Genomic DNA, 23777 nt, shown 5'->3' on the forward strand with positions numbered 1-23777 from the left:
GTGCCAAAAGTAAGGCATTACTAACCTATTTTCCTTATTAACTATTTAATACTGAACCTTTAGTTCGGTATCGTGTTTCAGTTTTATAGAAAATTTCAGAAAAATAGATTTTAGTAATTAAAATTAAATATCAAAGATCTTCAAATAATAATAATCACATAATTATTAATAATAATAAGTGTTATACAAATAAATTCCATATAAAACTCGAATACAATACCTATCCCTCTGGATAAAATAAAACTTAAAGCAACAAGGACGAGGGAACTCTATAAAAATAATAGAAATCACAAGTAAATCTACTACTCATCCGCAGCTTCATATTGAACCTTCAAGCCTGTCACTGAAAGGGTGGAAGATTTTGGGGTGAGAACAAACCACACGTTCTCAGTAGGGAACGGGAATGCCGTAAAAGTAGAGATTAAAATGCAAATAATTAACTTACTTAGTAAAATTATTATGTTAAACCTTTGGAAATACTTTTATTTCTACTTTAGATAAATAATTACTTTTCTTTAAATTCCTAAACTCAAAACATATCTTAATCACAAAATTAGCCATACCAACCATCTCTCAGTTACATAATCACTTTTCAACCACAGCATCTCACCTCAATATATCCGTGAACTAACAGCACAAGTAAAGGATTCAAACCAACATACAAACAAGTCAAACAGCACAATCACAAAGAAGTAATACAAGAAGACACAACCAAATACAAATGTGCAAACAACATAATGCATGTCTATTCCTAATGCAGGCCATGAGCTCATGTGTCGCTTGCCTACCCGCTCTCGACATTACCCGGGCACAAGTCCCAGATATGGTTTTCCAAATGCATACAGTGTGCTTATAAGTCGTACGGCTAGGCCGCATACAGTGTGACTTTCCAAATCAATAAGCATACATCTGAAAAACAGTTCTCAGTATGTGGGCGTCCGCACTTTACATTTGGCACTAAGGCCCAAACAATGTCACATCTGCTCTCTTGTGGCAGTCATTTCATTAATTCATACATTCCTTTAATCTTTGTTCTTTGCTCTCCTGTGGCAGAGATTCCTTTAATTTTCTTTCTTTCCTTTACTTTTCGTTTTTCCTCTTCTTTTCTTGTTTTGATACATGCAAGTTCGGTTATTGCATAATGAACATGCTTAATGGATTTGATGATGATTTGGACAAAGAAAGGGTGATTAGATGTCACCTTTATATATATATATATATATGTATTGGTACACAAGCCACGTTTGGCTTGATCCCTTTTAGTTTTCCTAGGCTTTCGGTCATGAGGAATGATGGATTAAATATTATTAGGTAATAGTGTTATTCAAAGAACATAGGATAAGTTAAGATAGTAATACATAAGGTTAAATAATAATAATAATAATAATAATAATAATAATAATAATAATAATAATAATAATAATAATAATAATAAATCTAATATTTGTCTAATCAAAAAATATATATATTTTTTATAAATAATTTAAATTTAATAAAATATAATATTTAATTATTTTTGTTGAAAATAATTTTTTTATATCTCAATATAATATAATAACTTATAAATAGTTAATTATTTAATTTTTAAAAATTCGGGGTCTTACACTCATTCGAAGAGTATAAAGTCTTCTTTTCAATAATATCTTGTTGTAAAGTGAATTGACTTCATGTAATTTGAGTAGGTCTACCTTCAACTACTGCCACCCAATTATCTTTTCTCATAATTGCTTTTATCTTAAATTTTCATATAAAAAAATTACTCCTACTAAATTTCGGAATCTCATAGTTTATTGACATTTTTTTTATGTGCAGTAACTCACAGTGGAAGAAAAAATTATTAATCAGCAAACTTCAACTCTAATATAGCTGTTAAGTACCAGATAAATAATGTAACAAAATATAGAGATAAAAAATAAAAAATTTGTATAAAATAACTTTCTTTGAAAATTACAACTTCTCTTTATCACAAGGAGATTACAATAATACTTTCTCTAACACAAAAAAAAGAATACACCTCTCTCTAAATATAGGAGAAAACCTCTCAAAAAATATATATATATGTAATTCAATGTTATTATTATTCTTATTGGAATTGAATAAAGTGAGTTAAGAAGGCTTGATTTATAGGTGCACTTCTTTAACATAAATCATTCATAAATTAGATTTAGATAATTTTACCTTCTTTCTCCACTGATAAAATTCAATGGCTAAAAGCCAGGAGTATTTATCACCTTTTATTTAACATGGTACCAAAATAGCTTTACTAGTTTTACACAATCAACCCATTGTCATATCTGACATCACCATTAATAACCAAATGGGTCAACACTTGTCTTTTTGTTCCTGAATATTTTTTCATTTTTTTCTATCCAAAATTTCCAAGTTAATGCAAAGAATCTAATAAACCAAATGGTCAACACTTGTCTTTTTGTTCTTGAATATTCTTTTGTTTTTTTCTATCCAAATATTCCAAGTTAAAGTAAAGAATCTAATCAATCACTTCTTATACTCCTCTTTTCTATTAGACTCTTTTGTCCAACTCTCAAAGTATTGCTAATACTATTCGAAATGACCTACGTTCTGTTAGAAAATTATTATTTCCTAATCTATTTATGGATAATACATATATACTAGCATGAGGACCCGTGCACTTGCACAGGATCAAAGTTTTCTCAACATTTTGAAAAATGAAATGATTCAATATACTCTAGATATCTTGGACAAAAAATCATATGTGATATTAATATTATAGTTTAAAAAAATACCATATTAATTTGATTGTTAATACAAAAGAAGAAAAAAGATAACTAAATAGCACTACAAGAAAAAGCATTTTTTTCGACGGCAAAAATCGACGGTTATTTCTGCCGTCGATAATTTTCGACGGCTTGCTGTCGATATTAATAAAAAAAGAAATTAAAAATAAAATATTAAAACCGACAGCAAGGTCGTCGATATTTATATGATGCATTAATTTTTTTTCTATTATCGTCACGTTATCGACGCACCAGAAGCCGAAAATACTTTTATTTTAAAATCGACGCAAACGCCGTCTATTTTAATATTTAAAATATTGACAACTTTACCATCGATAAATTTAAATGATCTAGATCGATTTCTAAAATAAAATAAACGTTGTGGATTTAATATATAAAATAGATGTAATAGATGTTGCTTTTTTATAAAATTAAAATCGACAAGGGTGTCGTCGATTTTTATCACTAAAAATCATAACACCCGCGTCCAGCAATGCAATTCCCCCAAAGTTCAACCCGCGTCCACCTTCTTCCGCACCACCTCCTCTTTCTCCCTCTGCCGAAGCTTCCACCGCAGGTTGTGCCCTCGCCGGTGCAGCTGCAGGTTCTGGTCCCTTTGGACATGAAACAGTTCATCACCATTAGTGACTTTGGTGATAGAGCTATTACTTCTATCTCTGATTCTGCATGCTTCAATTCATTAATTCACAGATTTCAAGCTATATTAGGTATTCTTTAATTTCTTTCCTGGTCTTCTTAGTTGACTTTGCTTTCTCTTCATTACTGCTGGAATTGAATTAGGGTTTCGGTAACTGGAAGGAGTTGTTGCTGATGAAGACATCATCATTATTATATTTGTGAAGAGTGTAATTGAGTATGTGAAAGTTCTGTGATTGGTGATCTAGTTCATCAAGGGGTTGAAATTGATGTATTGATTGTGTTGTAACTAGCTGGTTTTGTAATCTTTCTATTCCGTAGTTTATGAATGCATTGTTTTCAAATATAAAAAGGGATTAAAAAATCTGGTTTTCTAACTATTCTACAGCTTTTTCTGAATTTCTAATAAAGTCACTCAAGGTAATTAAACTCACATATATAGTAGAGGAACACTTAGCTTAATTAAAGTGTTAAGATAATTATTATTTTGACATTAACTAATATGCTATACAATCTCTGATGAAAGCTTATTTTGTCACACAGTACATTGCACTACAACTTTCAGCAGAGTAGAAAAGTACATAATATAAAAGCCTCTTGCTAGCTACTACTTTCAGGTTGATTTCTCTTCCTTTAAGTCTTCAAGCTTAATTAGCTGAAATTTCTATATGTATAAGTCATGCCTACTAGCAGCCCCCTATACTAGAGTGAAATTTGTTGCATATCTCTTTTAATTATGCTTGGCCATGGCCAACGCCCATGCACCTTATCTTATTTTTTGATTATTGCTCACTTTAATTTCTATAAAAAATCAGGGTTAATTATATATGTGTTGAATGCAGTACTTATTACTTGTTGACAAGATATATAGAGATGCTTAAATTAGTACATAGTAGTACATAACAAAGGTCTATATCAATATTGAGAATGATTCAAAACAAGTTGAAAAAGAGAGAAGAAGGGAAGGGCTTATTGCCTGAAACAACAGTATTAATGATATCCTTCCCATAAGACTTTGATATTGTTCTTGTCTTGATAAGAGATAGATAGATAGGACTACTTAGGGGTTTGTTAGAGATTATTATTACCTTTTTTCCTTTTTTGTATCACTATCACTTCACCAAATCTTAAGTCACATGGTGTTTGTATATATAGAGTGGAAGTAAAAGAGTAAAACTAGGACCACTGAATTAATCAAAGTGTATAATTTGTCAAAAGTTTATTATTAAACATTCAACATGCATGTTACCTTTCCTATTAATAGCCATTATATTGGGAGTAAGAGTAGAGTAGGCAATGTAGTCAACTCTGTCTAGCTCTCAAATAAATTTCTGGTCAACCAATTATCCAATTTAACTATTCCAAATTCAAAAATTTAGAAGCAAACTCAGATTGGCAACAAAACTTCTCTAAATTTGTGAGGGGATGTAAAAATAACTGACTGAAAATTAATTATGAGTAGTTATAATAACTGAACTTTTAAATGAGTCAGTTATAATAGATTATTATCATCTGTTATAAATAGAAAAATAATGTTGTACAAAACAGACAATCAATAATACACTTTGAAGTTTACATTCACAGATCTTTATTCTCTTTCTCTGCTCACTTTCTTTTTATCTTTGATTACATCCCAAGCTTTCTTTAGCTTCTCTATTTTGAATGTTCATAATACCAAGCTTTCTTTAGCTTCTCTATTTGTGAATAGATAATGCTTGCAAATTTGTATTTAACTATTCCAAATTCAATATCAATTGAGTTTAATTGCAACTGATGTAGACATTTAATCTTCTTTCTCTCCTTCATTCTCAGCAATGTTGAAGTACCTCAGTTCATAGACATTCCTATCTTTGTTAGAAGCAATCACCCTGAGCCAATCACGCACATTGTGTTTCTTCAAGTACTTCTTTGTCAAATATTCAAGTACCTATAACCAAGTACATGCAATCTTAGTTTAGGTAAACCGATTTGAATGGAAGCTCAAGCAAGTTTAAAAGAAGACTGATAACCCCCATTTGTAGGATTTATCTTGTGCTTGATTTAGGGGATTTTATAACCTTTTACCCACATTTATCCATTGAAATAGCATGGTTTTATAACTTCTCCTTTAATTGTGCTTAAGAGTGAAAACATGCTTTTTAGGACTTAAAATAGCTAAATCTAATTCTCCTTGATTCCATTAGATGCCTTGATATGTTTGCTAAGTGATTTCAGATTTAGGAGGCAAGGATTGGACCAAGGGAATGAAGGAAAATCATGTAGAAATGGAGAACTCATGAAAAAATAAAGAAAACGCAAAAGCTGTCAAGCCGACTTATTCGCACTTAATCGACCATAACTTGAGCTACAGAGGTCCAAATGATGCGGTTTTAGTTGGGTTGGAAAGCTAACATCTGGGGCTTCGAAATGATATAATATTTGTCATAGTTGCTATATGTATAAGGACGCGTACATGCACTGTATGTGTATGCGTCGTTGGTGCACGTGATTCACTTCATGCAAACTCGTGGCTAGCGAATTTACAAGCCTTGTGGGCCCAATCCAACTCATTTCTGAGCCTATTTAAGCCAAGGATTGAAGAGGGATGGACAAGTTAGTGACCATTAGTTTAGTTTAGCATAGTTTAGTTTTAGAAGTAGTTTCTAGAGAGAGAAGCTCTCACTTCTCTCAAGGATTAGGATTAGGATTAGGTTTAGTTCTTAGATCTAGATTTTAATACATCTTCTTCTACTTCTACCTTCTCAATTCCTTGTTGTTACATTCATTCTCCTTCCATTCTTTTGTTGTAATTTCCTTTATGTTGTTCTTGTGTTTTGTTGTAGATCTACTTTTGTTTCTTCTACTCTCTTTCAATTCAATCAAGGTAATTCATAATAAATGTGTTTCTTTTGATTGTTGTTGTTAATTCATTTCAATAATTGTTGTTAGATTCTATTCTTGTTATCAATTTACTATGCTTTCCTTTTATGCCTTCCAAGTGTTTGATGAAATGCTTGGTTGGATTTTAGAGTAGAGTTTTATGTTCTTGGCTTAGAAAGGTAACTTAGGAACTCTTGAGTTACTAATGTCCAAGTAATTGATGATTGGGATCCATTGACTCTAGTTCTCACTAATTGAATTAGTGGAGAGTTAGGACTTATGGACTAGGATTGATATAGCTCATTTGACTTTCCTTTACTACTAGTTAGAGGATGGTTTAATGAGATTAATCCTTGCCAATTCTCATATTGTGGTTAGTGATTAGGATAGAGATCCTTGACTACCAACCCTTGCCAAGACCTTTTTAGGTCTTAGTTTACTTTCTTGCCATTTATCTTTCATGCTTCATATCAAAACCCCAAAATAACTCACAACCAATAACAAGACACTTTATTGTAATTCCTAGGGAGAACGACCCGAGGTTCCAATACTTCGGTTTATAAATTTTAGGGGTTTGTTTTAGTGACAAACAACTTTTTGTATGAAAGGATTAGTGATTGGTTTAGAAACTATACTTGCAACGAGAATTCATTTGTGAAATTCTAAACCGTCAAAAATCAAATCATCAAAGACAAATCCCATGGCAAAAGATAAATAGAGACAATTTCAATTTGACCCAATGCCATGAAACAATGAGCATACTTGGTTCTTATAATTAATCTAGGATCTATAGCCACAAATTCTCTGCTTCATTTTTCACACAAGACTTTTGTTTATAATGCCAACTAAACGGCCTAAACAGTACACAAGGCAATTCACTCAAAAATAAAAATAAGATAAGAGTACTGAAAATAAACTGTAAAATCCCATGTCCTATTAGCTTTTGTTTTTCTAAAAAGAAAAAGCATATTTGATCTATCTTTTGTTTTTCTAAAATTAGCTTTACTGTTTACTTTTGTTCAAAGTTTATATGCTTATTGATTCTGCTGAATTAAAATTATATACTTGCTTGTTTGTATCATTTTATTTGTTCCTTTCAATCTTTTATTTCTTCTTGAATTTTGTGCATCTCGAATAGATAATTTGATGTTGCAGCTTATAAAAGATAGAAGTTGACTCATGAAAGAAATATTTCTTTGTATTTTTTATTTTATTCCTTCTCTTCTTAGAATGTTTCATTCTATTTGTCAAGGTCTTTCTTTTGCCAGTTCCCAACCTTCTTGCTGCTGCCGACAAAGGTAGGCATCCTCTTTGCATCATTCACTCTGTTGTTTTGGTTTTGCTTTTAGCTTTGATTTGGGATTGGCTATTGCTTTTTTTATTTATTTTTTAGTTTTTTTATGATTTTCCTGACTTGCATCAGATTAGGACAATGGAAATCACTTCCACCCTTTCGCTTTTGAAAGTACTAAGAATTCATTTCATTGTTGGATAAGGATTAGCTTATTTATATAAAATATACTTTATTTTTTTAATTTGAATTGGCGTCTTTCCTGGTATTTGAAACGGTTTATTATTAACTTTATGATGTTGGAAGTAAAGTATATTAAAATTTTTCATTTCATGAAAAGATTAATTTATATTATTATACTATGGTGACTTGCATTTGCTTGATATTGATATTTTGCTCCATCAATTAAAACATTGGTTTGGACTATATGTATTTTATGAGTTTATCTTGTACGAATTGCTTTAAATAAAAAATATTTATCCATACATTGAAGGCTGTGGTGGAGAAGCTAATGAAGGTATATATACTCCCGCTATGTATAAATAATATAGCACTAACTAACAGAATTCATAACAGAAAGAAGTTGAAGAAGAGATTGAGCAATAGATTCCATTTACACTATCCTAAGTATTGGTAGAACTTAAGACTTTCAGAAGAGCTATTCAAGGTTTAACCTTCTACTTATTTAATTACTTTACTTGGAATATTTTGTATTAGAAAAAGTATAGGTGAACAATGAAAATATTAAACAATGTAAACAATAAATATATCGGATGTTTATTTTACTAGTGTACGGATGGTTATTTTAATATTAAAATTTAGAAGGTTAATTTGGAAGTGTAGTGTGTTTTTATTTGATTGGTGGTTGTTCATATTGTTCAATAAAATCATTGTCCCCCTAGCATTCTCCTTTGTATTATTAGTAGATTACAATTTAAACGAATATAAGTCTAAGTTTAGTTATTTATCTTGTCTTGAGTCTTTATATTAGAGGATTATTTATTATTTTGATAAGTTTGTAAACTTATTATCTAATATTTAGTATAAATTTTATTTTTATATTTAAAAGTTTATTTGTCTTGTTATCTATATTCTATATAAATTTTATTTTTATATTTATTTGCATTAATTGTTTATTATTTTTCAAATTAAAAAAATAATTAAAACATATCTATTAAAATCGATAGAATAGTTGTCGCTTTTTAATTTTAAAATAGACAAGAAAACCCAAATACAGACACATAATTTGTCGGTATATGAATAATAAAAACGACAGCAACTGCATCAATTTTATTGGATCCAATATCGATAGCAAAGTTGTTGATTTTAGTAAGCATATTATAAACAAAAGTACCGTCGATTTTATTTGTATCAAATATCGACAGTAGCGGTGTCGATTTTATATAATAATATCGACGGCCTTGTTGTCGATTTTAGTAAGAATATAAAATTATCAAATGCATATTATAGACAGAAGAGCTGTCAATTTTTTTAAATTATTATCGACGGCAGACAAGCCGTCGATTTTATTAGCATTTTGAAAAATCGACAAGCTTTATAACGACCAACTCCGCCGTTTATTTTGCTGTCGAATTTCAATATTATCGACGACATAGCCGTCGATTTTAACGATGTTTCTTGTAGTGTAGTTCACATTAGTTTACAGCAATTATTCATACCATAGAGCGAAAATTACATAGATTAACTAACAAGTTCACATTGGCGTGGACTGCGGACAATGACGACTTGGTATATGCTAGGTGGTGCTAGGGTTTGGCGCTGGAAAAGTGGGGTGTTAGGGTTTATTGGTTGAGTGAGGTGAGATGTGAGAGAGAGATGACCGAGGGCTACTAGGTTAGCTTTTGTCTCTTTGGGGGGGAGGGGAAGTGGGTTCTAGTATTGTTAGAGATAGAAAAAAATTAACAAAATGTAAAAATGATTTAGAGATTTTTTTATGTGTGCCTTATGAATAATTTATAAAATATAACAACAAAAATGTAAACTTGATCTAGGGATTAATTTTTTATATTTATTCTTTAATAGATCTAATATACCAACGAATAGGGGTGTGCATGGGTTGGATGAAATTGGGTTTGATGTGACCCAGACCCGACCCGAAATATGTACCGGGCCCATTTTTGAGACCTGAACCCGACCCTAGACCCGATGAAACCTATACTCTTTCGGGCCACAATTATACCGGGTGAAAACTGGGCCGTTAACATTATATTACCTTGATACCTTCTTATAAGTTAGCATGTAAAAATATCCGAATTTTCAAGACTCCAACCATTATTTGACATGGTAAAATTCACTTAGAATAATATAACAAGAACCAACTCTGCTCTAAAATTAAAGCATAATCATAATCAATACTAATATTGCCTAATAACACAAAATATTTAAATCAATACAAATAACACAATATTATGCATTAGTCTAAAGTCTTATGCATTTTAAATATAAAACATTAACTTATAGTCTTATATATAATGACTAATAACACAAAATATTAAGGTTTACAATACTTAAATTCCACATAATAATAGCCATCATCCATCACTAATAATACAAAATATTTATTGTGTATGGTGACCGGGCCACCGGGCCGATTTTGGGTGACCCGAGCTATGGCCCGGATCCGACCCGAAATAATGACCGGGTCTATTTTTGAGACCCTTACCCGGCCCTAGACCCGATAAAATCACACAAAATTAGTTTCTAAAGTGTTCGGAACCGAGCCGGGTCTTCGGGTCGGGCCGGGCCATGCTCACCCCTACCAACGAACAAAAAAGTGGATTAAATATATGAATTATTTTTCACTTACAAAGTGAAATTTTATAGTTTATCAAATTAAGATCACATTTGAAAAGTTAAAATATCCTTTTTTTCAAAGATTATTTTATCAAAAAACTGAAATTTATGAGAATAAAAATTATAATTTACTCTAAAAAAAACATATAGTTATAATAATGGTATAATACCTGCGAATTGAAAAAAATCAAATTGAATCAAAATTGTCATCAGTAACGAAAATATTAACTCGTTGATTTGTGTGTATGTAGGGAATATGATCTGATATAATTGGGGGGCATTGATGCCGACATTCATTTTATTGTGGATCACAGTTGTGTGTATATAGGGAATATGATCTGATATGAATTATTATATTGATATATTATTACTCTTGTACTATTGTTCGTTTAAAGATTGGTTTCCAATGTATATTCATCTACGATCTATATAACCAATAAAATAATTCATCCACTTATATTGACTAAAATCGCCTATCATATGAACTAATATTGGGTGATATCTTTATAGCATACAGTACACTAATATTGAATGTGCCATTGGTTAACAATATTTTTTTGTGGTATTCGCTGATATACATAATGTATTCTTATGGCTCTTGGCTCAAATACTAGTGGAATACTGTAATGAGTATAATTGGACCACACCAAAAATATTAAACCACTGGAGCATTGAATTTTGTCACTTTGTATTACTTGAGTCACATCTTTTTTATGTTTTTGGACAAGTACTACAAATTATATGTACCTACACAATTATAAATGCTTGTAATTAATCACAAAAAAAAATGCTTGTAATTGATAACATCCAATGGGTTAGATTTTTTTTTGTTCAAAATTACACCCATTGAATGTTATAAAAAAAAAGAAGAAGAAGAAGGTGAAATAAAACACTTTTCAAATAATGTAATAAGCACCCATTATAGTGTCAGCGATAGAAACCACCATAGTGAGTGGTTTTGAGTCTAGTACACAGTTTTACAAAAACCAAGACAATAAATAATTGTATTTATACCAATGATCCTTCCAACCATTCTATTCACCCAAAACCTGATAAAAAGTAGCAGAGTTTTCAATCCTTGGTAAATTTGCTAAAGGATAACAACTGTTGCTTGCATGAAGTTAACATATTTTCTAATCAGTTACAAACAATCGAATAGAAAACACTTTAAGCACTCTAGTTTGTATATGTTTTTTTTTTGTTCGTACAATATATATTCTTTCATGTTAAATCCAGCAACCACACTGACTGTTTAAATCTGTTGATAGTATGGGCAAAAAGCACATAACAAATGGCAAAGTAAATGTGGCAAAGCCTGTAACTGTGTTTCCTTTGATTAAAGTAAACAGTAAGAGTTCAAACTAATCTGTAGTTCTATGAAAGATATTCAAAATTTGGATAATGCATAATATTTCATTTTATATCTATTTTTTTCTCAAATACTTGTATTTTGAATTTCTTAGTAAAATATCTCTTTAAATTTATATTTATTTCTTTTTCAGGCATAATACTTATAGCATGTGATATATAAATAATTTTGTTATATAACATGTATATCACATTTTTCAGATGATTTAAAAGAATTATGTGAAAAAAGATTGGGAAAAGAACTCAGCTCTTACAGTGATGAAGCTTCCAAACGATAAGAAACAAGAAGTATGTTGGAGTTGAAGGAGAAAAAGATGAAGTTTGGTTGCAAAATGATTGCGAAAAAATTGTGAAATTATGTCACTTAGGGTACGAGTTTTTATTAATATTTGAGTAGAAAGAAAGATCAAGATATAAAATCAGTGGTTGGAGAATGAGTTTTTATTAATATTTGAGTAGAAAGAAAGAGCAAGTTTTAGAATTAAATGATATGATATTGTGTTTTAGAAATAAATTATTATTTAGATTGTGATTCTAATGTAAAAAATGAATAAAGGATTTTTTTATGATATAGACTTCATAATTCTATTTTTCACTATTATTAATCAATTCTTAAATGCATGTAGCTACAGCCGCATGTGTCTAAATATTTAGTTCATGGTGTTTTTCAATTCAAGGTTTGAACTTTGAAACACACAAATTTGCAGATCTGGTAGGAAAAAAAATTAGTGAAAAAACACCAAGAAAGAAAAATAAGTAAAACAATAAGAAATTAAATGTGCATTTGACAGCAAAGGGAATCACAGTTACTCAAATTATGAGAAGAAAAATTCTCTCATTACCACTTGAATTTGCATGAATCATCGATACTGACATAAAAGAAATGAAAAATCCTCAGTTTCACTTAAACCATAATCTAAAAAGAGAGAGAGGGAAATGAGGGGGATCGCTGGCCGAGAAATCATCAGGCAAAGAAAGAAATCAAACACATACCACACCCCAAATCAAACATAACCAAAATACAAAAGAAACCCTAAATCAAAGAGATTGAAGATTCAATGCCAGACAAAGAGAGAAATCAAGAGTATTCTTACAAGAGGGGATTGCTGGCTGAGATCTCGACCCAACATGTCTTACTAAGGCTGTTGACATTCATGAGCACGTGAAGCCTGCAACAGAGATCTCTGTCGCTTAGCAACGCCACTATCGCAGCTACTGAAACTAACCAGCGCCACCTTTATGAACGTCCTCTCCGATGAAGAATGCACTTACCTCCGTGGGTTAGGGTTTCCAAATGGCTTGACAAAACGGTGTCGAAGAGATGGCGTTAGGGAGGGAGAATGGGCTTTATTTACTTTCATGCCCTTATCCCTTCGTTGCTCCATATAATATGACACTTCCTTTTTTGGCTCAGAACCTATACATAATATTTTTTTATTTTGGACAGCTTCAGGCCCTATTACCACTCCCGAACGGAGTGAACCCAAAATCTGAATGGTTGAATCTGGAAAAAAGAAAACGACACCCCTTTTTCATTGTCTTGACTGCCGCTGCTGTTATTCATTATGCTTAAAGAAGACTTAAAATTATTTGCCAAATAAACATGTAAAAAACTAATTTCAAACTAAAGGTGGGCCCAAGAGAATCAAAAATAAATATATGTAAAAGAACAAAAACATATGGGCTATCTATATGCATATGTTCGAATAATGGCCATTCAACTTTCTTTTTAATTGTCATTTAGGGTCCAAGAGAAGGAAAGACCCTAAACCCCCACACATATAATAACCATTTAGATATCTCTTTGGTTAGTGAGTAACTAATTAAAAGGAAAGTAATCAAAGCAAAGAGTAGAGTGAAAGGAGTTTCAACACACGAACAGAATAAGAGTTTTCGCCAGTAACATCTATCTTGATATCCATTTGAAGAGGAAACCAAGGTTCGAATCATCCATGTAAAATGTCATCTCCATAATCATTCTAGCAGTCTCTCTTAACACTAAGAGAAACAAAAAAAAATTCCTTTTTCTCTTAATTATTCTAATACAATCTCTTTTGCAATAAGAGGGGAAATCATTCATCTCTTCTCCAGGGCTGAAAAGACGATTAGCAACATTACAAAACTGGATGGGTGTGCATGCAGACAAGAATGATGTCAACAGGTAAAAAATTAAACCCTCGATGATCTTTACTCTGCATGTCTATAAGGAAATGAACATACAATAACACTCAACTGGTACATGACATAGGAACATACCACCCTAGATTGCTAAAATTGCTAGTCCCCTTTATACCACATTTAGGAAAAATGTCTTCAAATCATACAAACCTAATTAGGTTTAATAGGTCACAGTTTTAACCCCTTCAAATGAATAATAAAGCCATGAAAACTTGATAGACTATATATCCTTAGAGACCTCTTTTTATCAGTCATAAAACTTCAAAAATTTTGTTTTAACGTATTCAACACATCATTAAATGGCCAAACTCTATTTTGAGCTCAGTATAAAAAGGTAACTTCATAAAGAAATTGACAAACAAAATTTATTTTAAGTACTTAAAAATAAAGATTTATCAAAAGGATAGATGATATTTAACCTAATCAAACAAAAAAGAGTTCCTAATAATTTCATTTTTGAAGTAGTTTTTATATAACTTTTTATGTAGTTGTTTTGAAAATAATTTTTCTCCAAGTCAATTAACAGATATATTAGCATAAGATTCATGAAATACCTATACTCATTAATAATTCATCATGTACCAAAAGTGTTGTTAAATTTTTTTATCTGATTAATTATGATTATTGTTTAGTTAACCATCTTGTATATGTCATATTTTATTAAGTTTGCCTTGGGTTAAAGTAACCTATTTCATTGGTTGACTCTAAATCTTTTAATTCAAATTTTTTACCACTCTATTCATTTACCAAATGCACCAAAATTAATTATGTTATCTACAATTTGTATTTGGCTTCAAAATAATCACCCAATGATCATGTTTCATAAATGATATTTGTAGTCCATATGTTACTGTCATAGGCAGCCTTTTTTTGTTTATTTTGCTCTTATAACGCTTAAATATATCAGTGAAAAATGACTATCTACTTTAGGCAGTACGGGTCAATTTCGTAGAATACAAATAATTGAAGTCTCGCTAACCTATGATGGTGCTGTTATATGTTCTTAGGAGGTTTATGGCAACCCAGGAACACTGGATCAAAGGAAACAAAGGTACTTTGAGGTTTCGACTTTACGACGGGCAGGTAATCAAATACATGTAATATTATATCTTGTGTCTTATATAGCTTGTGAGGAGCAACATTTAATTTTATATCCAACATGCAATATAGGGAGACAGAGCTCTACCACCGTGTTTTTTAGAAATTTATGGCCACCAATTAGGATCCTCATGCTACGCAATTGATGAGTGCGATAATTGCCTAGTGTTGGATCTAGAAAGTAAAAAAAAATAGAAGGTCATATCTAAGGGTTCATTTGAGTATATTAGAAATTTCTATTTTGTTGAGAGAGGGACTACTATATAGTTTACCTATGCGGGTTTTGGGATATTTTTCATTTCATTGTGCAATGAAATGAACCAACCAATTAAAATTATTCCGAATAAAAACTTTTATGTGGGGGACCGATTGAACCAAAATACAATACACAACGTAGAAAGAGCATTTCATCTAAAGTATGGCAGCAGTAGTGACACCTCATCACCTAATGTTATGGTACTATCTGGGTCCAAGCCATCTGAGCTTCAGGACTCATTAGATGATGACGAAGATTCAACAATGGAAGGTCATAGCCCTAATAATCCAATAATTATATGTGATCAAAGCTATTCATCAATTGACCTGATAGAACAAAGTTCTGAGAGAGAAGAAATACCTAACAACGGGTAATGTGACACTTAATTTTTGTATTTACCCATAAATTTTATTTCTGGATAATATTGAACTATATTTTACGATGGAGACTAACCATTTACAGTATCCACAATCAGATACACTCCACATGCTTACTATAGGAAGACCCTGACACGTGCTGACGTGACTGGAAGTAGATTGGCAAGTTGATTCTAAATAATTTATATCAATTTTATGCAAACACGTCAAATTTTGGTTATGCATTTATGATAGATAATTGTAACAAATTCTATCTAAACACTAACAATGGTTCATTTGTTGCAGTACTTGGGTATTAATTTTGTTGCACATCTTATTCCATCTGGACATGGTTCGATTTGGCAGATCGTTGGTCCACCTTCTAGCAAAGGCAACAACGTCTTTTTTCATAGACTCAGGAGTGAAGGGAGAAATACAGAGTGAAAATTCAGCATTGAATGGACCAAATGTTGTCAAATGTATCAGTTGAAGGCTAAGGACAACATTATTCTGAAGTTGGATAGCCTGTGGAACCGCCAGATAGATCTGACAATTGAAAGATTTTAAAGCGGGTGGGTCATTGGGATCTTAAGCTTTACCTTGACCATATTTCAAATTATGTCATGAAGTGTATTGTTCATATTTTGCCTTGTTATCCATAAGTCTGTGAGAACTCCTATTTTGAATATGACCAACAATGGCAACTAAAAACTGGTCTCTACATAAACTCTATATTATAATGAGTAAACTAAATATACATCTTAGCATATACATTGTGTTTTCAATGCCTATGTTATTATGCAGTGACTAAATTTATTTGTATAAGCTTCAGCAAAAGATGGCTGGTCTTTGTGAGTATAGAGAACTGCATGAATTGAGGAGTATAGGGTCTGCTGCTTATCTTTTAATTATGACATGATGCAAAATTTTGTTACGTATTTAGAGTTTAGATATTCAACATATTTTGGAAAAAGGGATTCAGCGTTAATTTGCTGAAATATAGTGAATACCCCATTCATTATATTAAAAAAAATGTTGATACATTAAAGCTTTTTTATCTATCTATCTATATATCTATCATGTCACAGCTTTTTTATCTGAAGACATTGATAACTTAAAGCTTTGAGCTAATTATTTTTAAAACACTTGATCTCATTTTTTATAATGAAAAGCTGTTTGGTTCCAGTCAAATAAATCTGGCCGAAATTCACAAAAATTCAAACTAAGTTAGGTGAAATAGTAAATATATAGTTTAGTAGATGGAAATTATGTTTTCATATATATAGGAGACTGAATATAGAAGCCTAACTTCATAAAAGAATTAATAAGAATTATTAAACACCCTAAATAAATATTGACAAAAAATGATGGACAGGGAATAAGGAGTAATAAATTTGTTTTTTGTTTAATTTTTTTTTTCAAAGATGTATCAAAAATAACTTTCATTTTATCCAATAGGAGACGGATTTGTATCTACCTAAGTTTCATGGTATTTCTATATATCGTAATACTACATCATACCCTAATTGTTTGTAGTTTAAATGTAACACCCTAATTACCCTAAGCCTTACCTCATGCCGTAAAGCAAAGGTTAATCAGAGGTCATGACAATCCTAAGACTTATCATAAATATATATAGAAGGAATAATAATTCTAGAAGCCCGATGAAGGAATAAGCTCAAATACGGAATTACAAAAGCGCAAAACGTTCATACAAAGCTACGAACTTACGGCACAAGATAAAGATATAAGATAATAAAATATAAGTTTATAAGTATATAAGAGGATATAATAGTCATAAGGAACTAGCCTCAGCCTGCAGAGTTTAGGCCGACTAGTGTTATACAGACATATAGAGTTTTACGAGTTAAAGCAGCATATACAGAATTTCATTCTCTCAAGGTAAGCCACTAAGACAAATATAAATACAAAAGTGAGAGAACTTAAAACAAAATAGCTAAAAGACACCAAAACATGATAAAGATCCTCTGCTCTGTCACCATCAAGCAACTCACCGAGGTAGGTTGCGACTTGCATCTGAAAAACAACAACAAAGTATAGAATGAGAACTGGAGATTCTCAGTATGGTGACAGTGACCAGCAATGTAAGATATAAAACCACTGGATGCCAGAGGCAATCCTAGAGCTTCATATCAATCATAAGATTTAACTTAAAGCATAACTAAAATCAAAACCATAACTTTAAATCCTTTATGAAACGGTGTAAACTATCTTAAGGGATTTCTAACAATCAGTTCACCGCTGTCCCACAGCCTTTACCAGCCTAACTACCATGTGATCCCATCTCCACCGCCTACTGAACCTCCTTAATCCCAGTAGGAAACACAAATAATAGCAATGCAAGAAAAGCACAAGTATAGCATGTATATCAAGAAATTCAAGAAGCAATTAATCATGTTATACAATTAGGCAAGCAATTTCAAGTCGGCAAAGCAAACAAACAGATAGAAGATGTACATGATGAATGCTTGTCCTATTTGGCTGTGATATCACATCGTCGGTTCAACTGCCAACCTGACACATCTTCATGGAGATGTCGCCCTTTGGTCTCATAATGGACCCGAGATATCGTGCTCGAAACATGGTCCAGGATATAGTGCCTGCACACTCTAGTGATTTCGAAGGAATGCGAGCGAGACACTCTTGCCACAAACCTCACATCTCAACGTAAACGGGATTAACCAACCGTCCTTACGCTGTTGCCGTGACCTCGACAAGCGAGATTAACCAACTGTCCTTGTCAGGCGCATAGCGTCTCAACAATCTCAGTATGAAATAATATAGCAGTGGCTTTCAAAAATCATTTTTAAGTACATCAGTAATCAATCATTCCATTCCGAGTCCCTAACTCGTCTCAACCATCATAAATTCATAATTTCCACAACTCATGACCTCAATAGTCAGTGCAATACTTCGTCATTTCACTCAACAAATCCTTCCTTAGTACTCCAGAAACCTATGCCTCCGTTTTCTAAACTTTTTACCCAAATTTGTCTAGTTAACCTACTTATGGTATTCTCTATGTCTCGAAGCCTAAATTCAAGTTAAAGAATCTTAAATAAGTATTACAAAAGTTTACAAGTTTGTTGGGAAGGTAAAATAGTTAAAAACAAGGTTTTTATTGAAAAACAGGGTAGTGTGCGTACACATAGGGTGTAACACCCCACCATACAGAGTCTTATGCTTAAGTCATAATTCAGAGATGGCAAGGTATTACGACCTCTAAAATAAAAATTAGTACGTATAATAGTATGAATAATTGATTATAACTAGGAGCCTTTGTAGAAAAAGGGGTAAACAAAAACCGCAACCTTAAAGCGCAACACTCCGATCGATAACATAACGAAAAAGGATAATCCAACGCGTGATTATATATAAACAAAGGAGTGTCAAAAACAGGAATATCAAGACTCGAGTTCCGGCTGCGAAGATAACCGGTTTGAGCATAACAATATATACATATGATAAAATAAGGAAGATCCCAAAGGAAACCCAAAGGGACACAAATACATCAAACCTATTCTCCAAAATCTCCCATAAGAGGAGTCATCACAGTTTGTATTATTCAATGGAGATAAAAGTATCTAAGCAAAACATATAAACCAAAACATAGCCCCGAGAGCAAAGGATCTTCGCAATAAAAGAAGTCTCCAGCATGCATCAGCGGGACGCCTCACGTCCTGCATCTGAAAACCACAAAATCCGCATGGGTGAGAACCAAAGGTCCCCAGCATGGTAACAGCTTCCACATATATAATACATAATAATGGAGAAAAGCCGAAGGCAATCCTAGAACTTCCTCCAGATAATATCCCAGCTTATAAACAAGCTAAACCATACAAGGCAACTGACTAAAGATTCTTCAGTCTAACTAATACTGCCCTTTCCAATTCCTTCAGACCTCCCAACCACCAGCAGGATATAATATAGCAAACACAGTTATATCAAACAAGGAATATACAAATAGGAGCAAGTAAGACATTTAGACAATTAGCAAGTTATATGCAGTCAATTAGGCAATCTCAAACAATTCATATAGTATGCATATGATGAATGCCTGTCCCTAGTGGCTGATGATATCATCTTGTCGGTTATATAGCCAACCCGACAAGTCCTGGTCGCTAACCATTGGACTGTCCCTCTGTCGTGCATCCCCAAATTCGAGTTATACTCGTTATAAACTTGATCATAAACATGATCCATATACATCACCCTCATTGGTGAATATTTACGGGGGTTCGATCTCATCCGGGCCTTTCACAGTGCCCGGCCACACTTACAACATAGGGTTAACAGAGCTTCGAGTCTCAACCTGGAGCACGTGGTGGCTAGCCACTGCTACTACCCAAGGAACTCGTACTCAGATAGTGGAAGTGCAATTTCACAATTATCAATAATTCAGCATCAACATGCATGAATTCTCATCCATGGATCAACATCCATACTAGCCATTCCGGCTCACGGTTCAATCCAGAACCAGCCAATATTCATAGCATACACAGCTATTCCGGCTCATGGTTAAATCCATAACCAACCATTTCATTAACAATTATAGCCTCTCGGCCCATGGTATAACAAGCACTTCCTCCACCTTCCTCCACATCTCACATAATCATCTTGATCCTCATTGATCATTCATATTTCCCTTGCTTCACTCGCAAGTTATCACATTCACTAGCCCCTTTTTAATAGCTAGGCATGCCATAATGATTTAAGACATAAATGGTGAGATCGGAGGCTTAGAAGTATGAGATTTGGCTTTTAAAACTCAAAAATCAACTTTGGGATGAAAACAGGGCCGCGCGTACGCGCACTCCACGCTCACGCGTGGATGGTCTCAAAAACTCATCGACGCGTAAGCGTCATGCACGCTAACGCGTGGATTCCAAACTTGCCCATCGACGCGCACGCGTCAACCTCGCGTACGCGCGGGTGTTCTCGTGCCCCAGGCACAACACCGGCACAGTTCTGGCATAACTCTCTGGAAAATGGCTGGGCATTGGGTGCAGCACAATCGGCGCGCCCGCGCACATCACGCGTACGCGTGGATGGCGCTTTTCGGAAGATCGGCGCGTACGCGCCAGGTGCGCCCACGCGCAAGGGGTGATTCTGCTAAAAATTTTCTAAGTTAAAAGCTGCAGAATTCACAGATTTTTACCCCAATCTTCCAACGGACATAACTTCCTCATTTTAAATCGTTTTTCGCCCGTTCTTCGAACGGCATGGACATCCCGGATCCAATTTCATTTCTAAATAGATTTGGTACAAAACGGGGATCCGTAGTCCAAGTTATGTCCCGTCAAAGTATGCCCAAAAACCATATTTTCATACAAAACCACAATATGCCATTTTCAAAACAAACCATTTTCAACTCTTTCCAAAATCAATCAAAACATGTCAATTTCATCCCTTTTCTTTGAAATCAATTCAAAATGTATCAAATTTAACATCAAGCCTCCTCAACTCACACATTGACACATAACTCACAATTTACCAAAATCACTATTTCACCATTATATACCACTTCACCCAAGTGGCTCAAACTCAAACATATTGACATGTCATCTACTATTCCTCATGCCAATTCTCAACAACACCAATTCCAATAAATCATCATGGTACACAAACAGCCTCATACTCACCATCAACATGGTTCAACCCACAATTCAACCATAACCAATAATCAAGCATATATTACAACATGCATATTTCTCACACATCATACCACCAAGGCATCAATAATCATCATCACATATATGACCACATCATATATCTCATTCATTCAATAACATCAACCATTCAATGCCTATCTTAGGGCCTCTAGCCTAAGTATTTCCTACCACATTACATATTAGATACGGGAAACCGAAACCATACCTTAGCCGATTTTCCCAAGCTCCACCGGAGCACTTCTAAACCACTTATCCACAAGCTCTCAAGGCCTCAACACTTCCAAGAACAGATTTTGCACCACCAAACCCTTTCCAAGCTTTTCAAAATCACCAATCAAGCTCCAATATCCACACATACACAACCTAAGCCACAACCATCATACCCATACACAACATCTCAAACCCAAACATCATAAAACAACAAAAATACACTAGGGTTGAGAATCTTACCACACCCAAGGTCCAAGGAGACAAGATCAACCTTCTCCTTCAAGAGAGTTGGGCCCTATAACATCAAAGAATCCAAAATCTCAACATTTCACCCATAAAACTCGAAAATAGGGGCTGAGATTTCGAACAGCAAGGTGTGGCTTACCTCAAGATTGATTATATGGGTTTTGTAGAGCTCTCCGCGGTGAACGCGTGGCCGCAAACGGGGCGGCAATCGGAGCTCTAGATCAAAAGTTATGGTGATTTGAAGATCAAGTGAGAGAGAGAAGTTGAGAGAATGTTCTTCCCTTCCTCTCCACCATTTCAGCTTGTGTGTGTAACAAATGAGGAGAGAGAGTGCTGAAAACTAGGGTTTTGGTTAAGTTATGTTGGGCCAAGGGCCCACTTTGGGTCCAATTGGCCCGGTTTGGCCCGTTCGGTCCAATCTTGGTCCGAATTCTATAAAATTGGTACCAAAATTCTCGTCTCAGTCTCCTTTATCACATTTAGCCATAAAAATCACATTTTAGACTTTCTAGAATAAATTCTCATTTATGGGTTAATTAGCCGTTAATTAACCGGGTTTTACATTCTACCCAGCTAATTGGGAATTTTGCCCACAAAATTCAAATGCAATTACCTCGGAATAAATGTGGATAATCCGTTCGCATCTCTGACTCGAGTTCCCAAGTGTGTTCCTCAACACCGCCTCGACTCCATGCCACTTTGACCAATGAAACCTCTTTTCCACGCAACCGTTTGATACTAGTATCATCAATTCTGACCGGAGCCACTGGAAGCGTCAAATCTTCCCTCAACTGAATCGATTCAGGTTCCAACACATGGCTAGCATCAGGAGTGTACTTCCGAAGCTGCGACACGTGAAACACGTCGTGCAGGTTCGAAAGATGAGGTGGTAGAGCCATCCGATACGCCACCGGTCCAATCCTCTCCAGGATCTGAAATGGACCAATGTATCGAGGATTCAACTTCTTTGCCTTAATTGCCCTACCTACTCCCGTAGTCGGAGTAACCTTAAGGAAAACATGGTCTCCTTCCTCAAATTCTAAGGGCTTTCGCCTTTGATCGGCGTAACTCTTTTGACGACTCTGCGCCGTAAGCATCCTATCTCGGATTTTCTTGACTTGTTCAGTAGTCTCAGCTATCAATTCCGGCCCCAACAAGCCTTTCTCTCCAGCTTCATACCAACATAGCGGAGATTGACATTTCCTCCCATACAAGGCCTCATACGGAGCCATCCCAATGCTCGCATGATAGCTATTATTGTATGCAAACTCCACCAATGGCATATACCGATCCCAACTCGCCGGTTGGTCCAAAACACAAGCTCTCAACATATCTTCTAGTGTTTGGATCGTCCTCTCAGATTGACCATCTGTTTGAGGATGGTAGGCCGTGCTCAAGCTTAATCGGGTTCCAAAAGCTTTCTGAAATGCACCCCAAAACCTTGAAGTGAAACGAGGATCTCTATCAGAGATTATAGTAGTAGGTACACCATGAAGTCTCACAATCTCCTTTATGTATAACCGTGCTAGCTCCTCAAGGGTGTAAGTCATACGAATGGGCAGGAAGTGAGCTGACTTCATCAATCGGTCCACAATCACCCAAATAGCATCAAAACCAGTTCTAGTCCTTGGCAATCCCGACACAAAGTCCATTGCAATACTTTCCCACTTCCATTGTGGAATCTCTAAAGGTTGCAACATCCCGGAAGGTCTTTGATGTTCAATCTTTACCTTTTGACAAGTTAAGCACTTTGAAACATATTCCGCCACATCATGCTTCATACCCGGCCACCAAAACATTGCCTTTAAATCATGGTACATCTTAGTACTTCCCGGGTGAATGGAGAATCCGCTTTTGTGTGCCTCTTTTAAAATATCTTGCCTCAAAGTGCCAACATCCGGCACAATGATCCTACCCTTGAATCTCCATAACCCATCTTTTTCTTCCGACACTCTCCACCGTTTTCCTTGCTCAATAGCCGGTAACACCTTCCAT

At 33.9% G+C, this 23777-nt stretch overlaps 3 long non-coding RNA genes across 3 annotated transcripts; 2 read left to right on the forward strand and 1 right to left on the reverse strand.

Annotated features, from left to right (window-relative positions):
• The first annotated feature begins 3233 nt into the window (after positions 1 to 3233).
• On the forward strand, positions 3234 to 6252 carry LOC140174218 (uncharacterized). The gene is made up of 3 exons (XR_011863466.1): positions 3234 to 3484; positions 3957 to 4030; positions 5226 to 6252. It is a non-coding gene; the product is annotated as an uncharacterized lncRNA (long non-coding RNA).
• Positions 6253 to 11156: 4904 nt separating this feature from the next.
• On the forward strand, positions 11157 to 12320 carry LOC140174219 (uncharacterized). The gene is made up of 2 exons (XR_011863467.1): positions 11157 to 11725; positions 11947 to 12320. It is a non-coding gene; the product is annotated as an uncharacterized lncRNA (long non-coding RNA).
• Positions 12321 to 21537: 9217 nt separating this feature from the next.
• On the reverse strand, positions 21538 to 22085 carry LOC140174220 (uncharacterized). The gene is made up of 3 exons (XR_011863468.1): positions 21922 to 22085; positions 21777 to 21831; positions 21538 to 21689 (listed from the first exon to the last, which is right to left on the reverse strand). It is a non-coding gene; the product is annotated as an uncharacterized lncRNA (long non-coding RNA).
• Between the last annotated feature and the right edge of the window lie 1692 nt (positions 22086 to 23777).

Source organism: Arachis hypogaea, chromosome 7 (genome assembly GCF_003086295.3).
Source record: "Arachis hypogaea cultivar Tifrunner chromosome 7, arahy.Tifrunner.gnm2.J5K5, whole genome shotgun sequence".
Classification (NCBI taxonomy): Eukaryota; Viridiplantae; Streptophyta; class Magnoliopsida; order Fabales; family Fabaceae; genus Arachis; species Arachis hypogaea.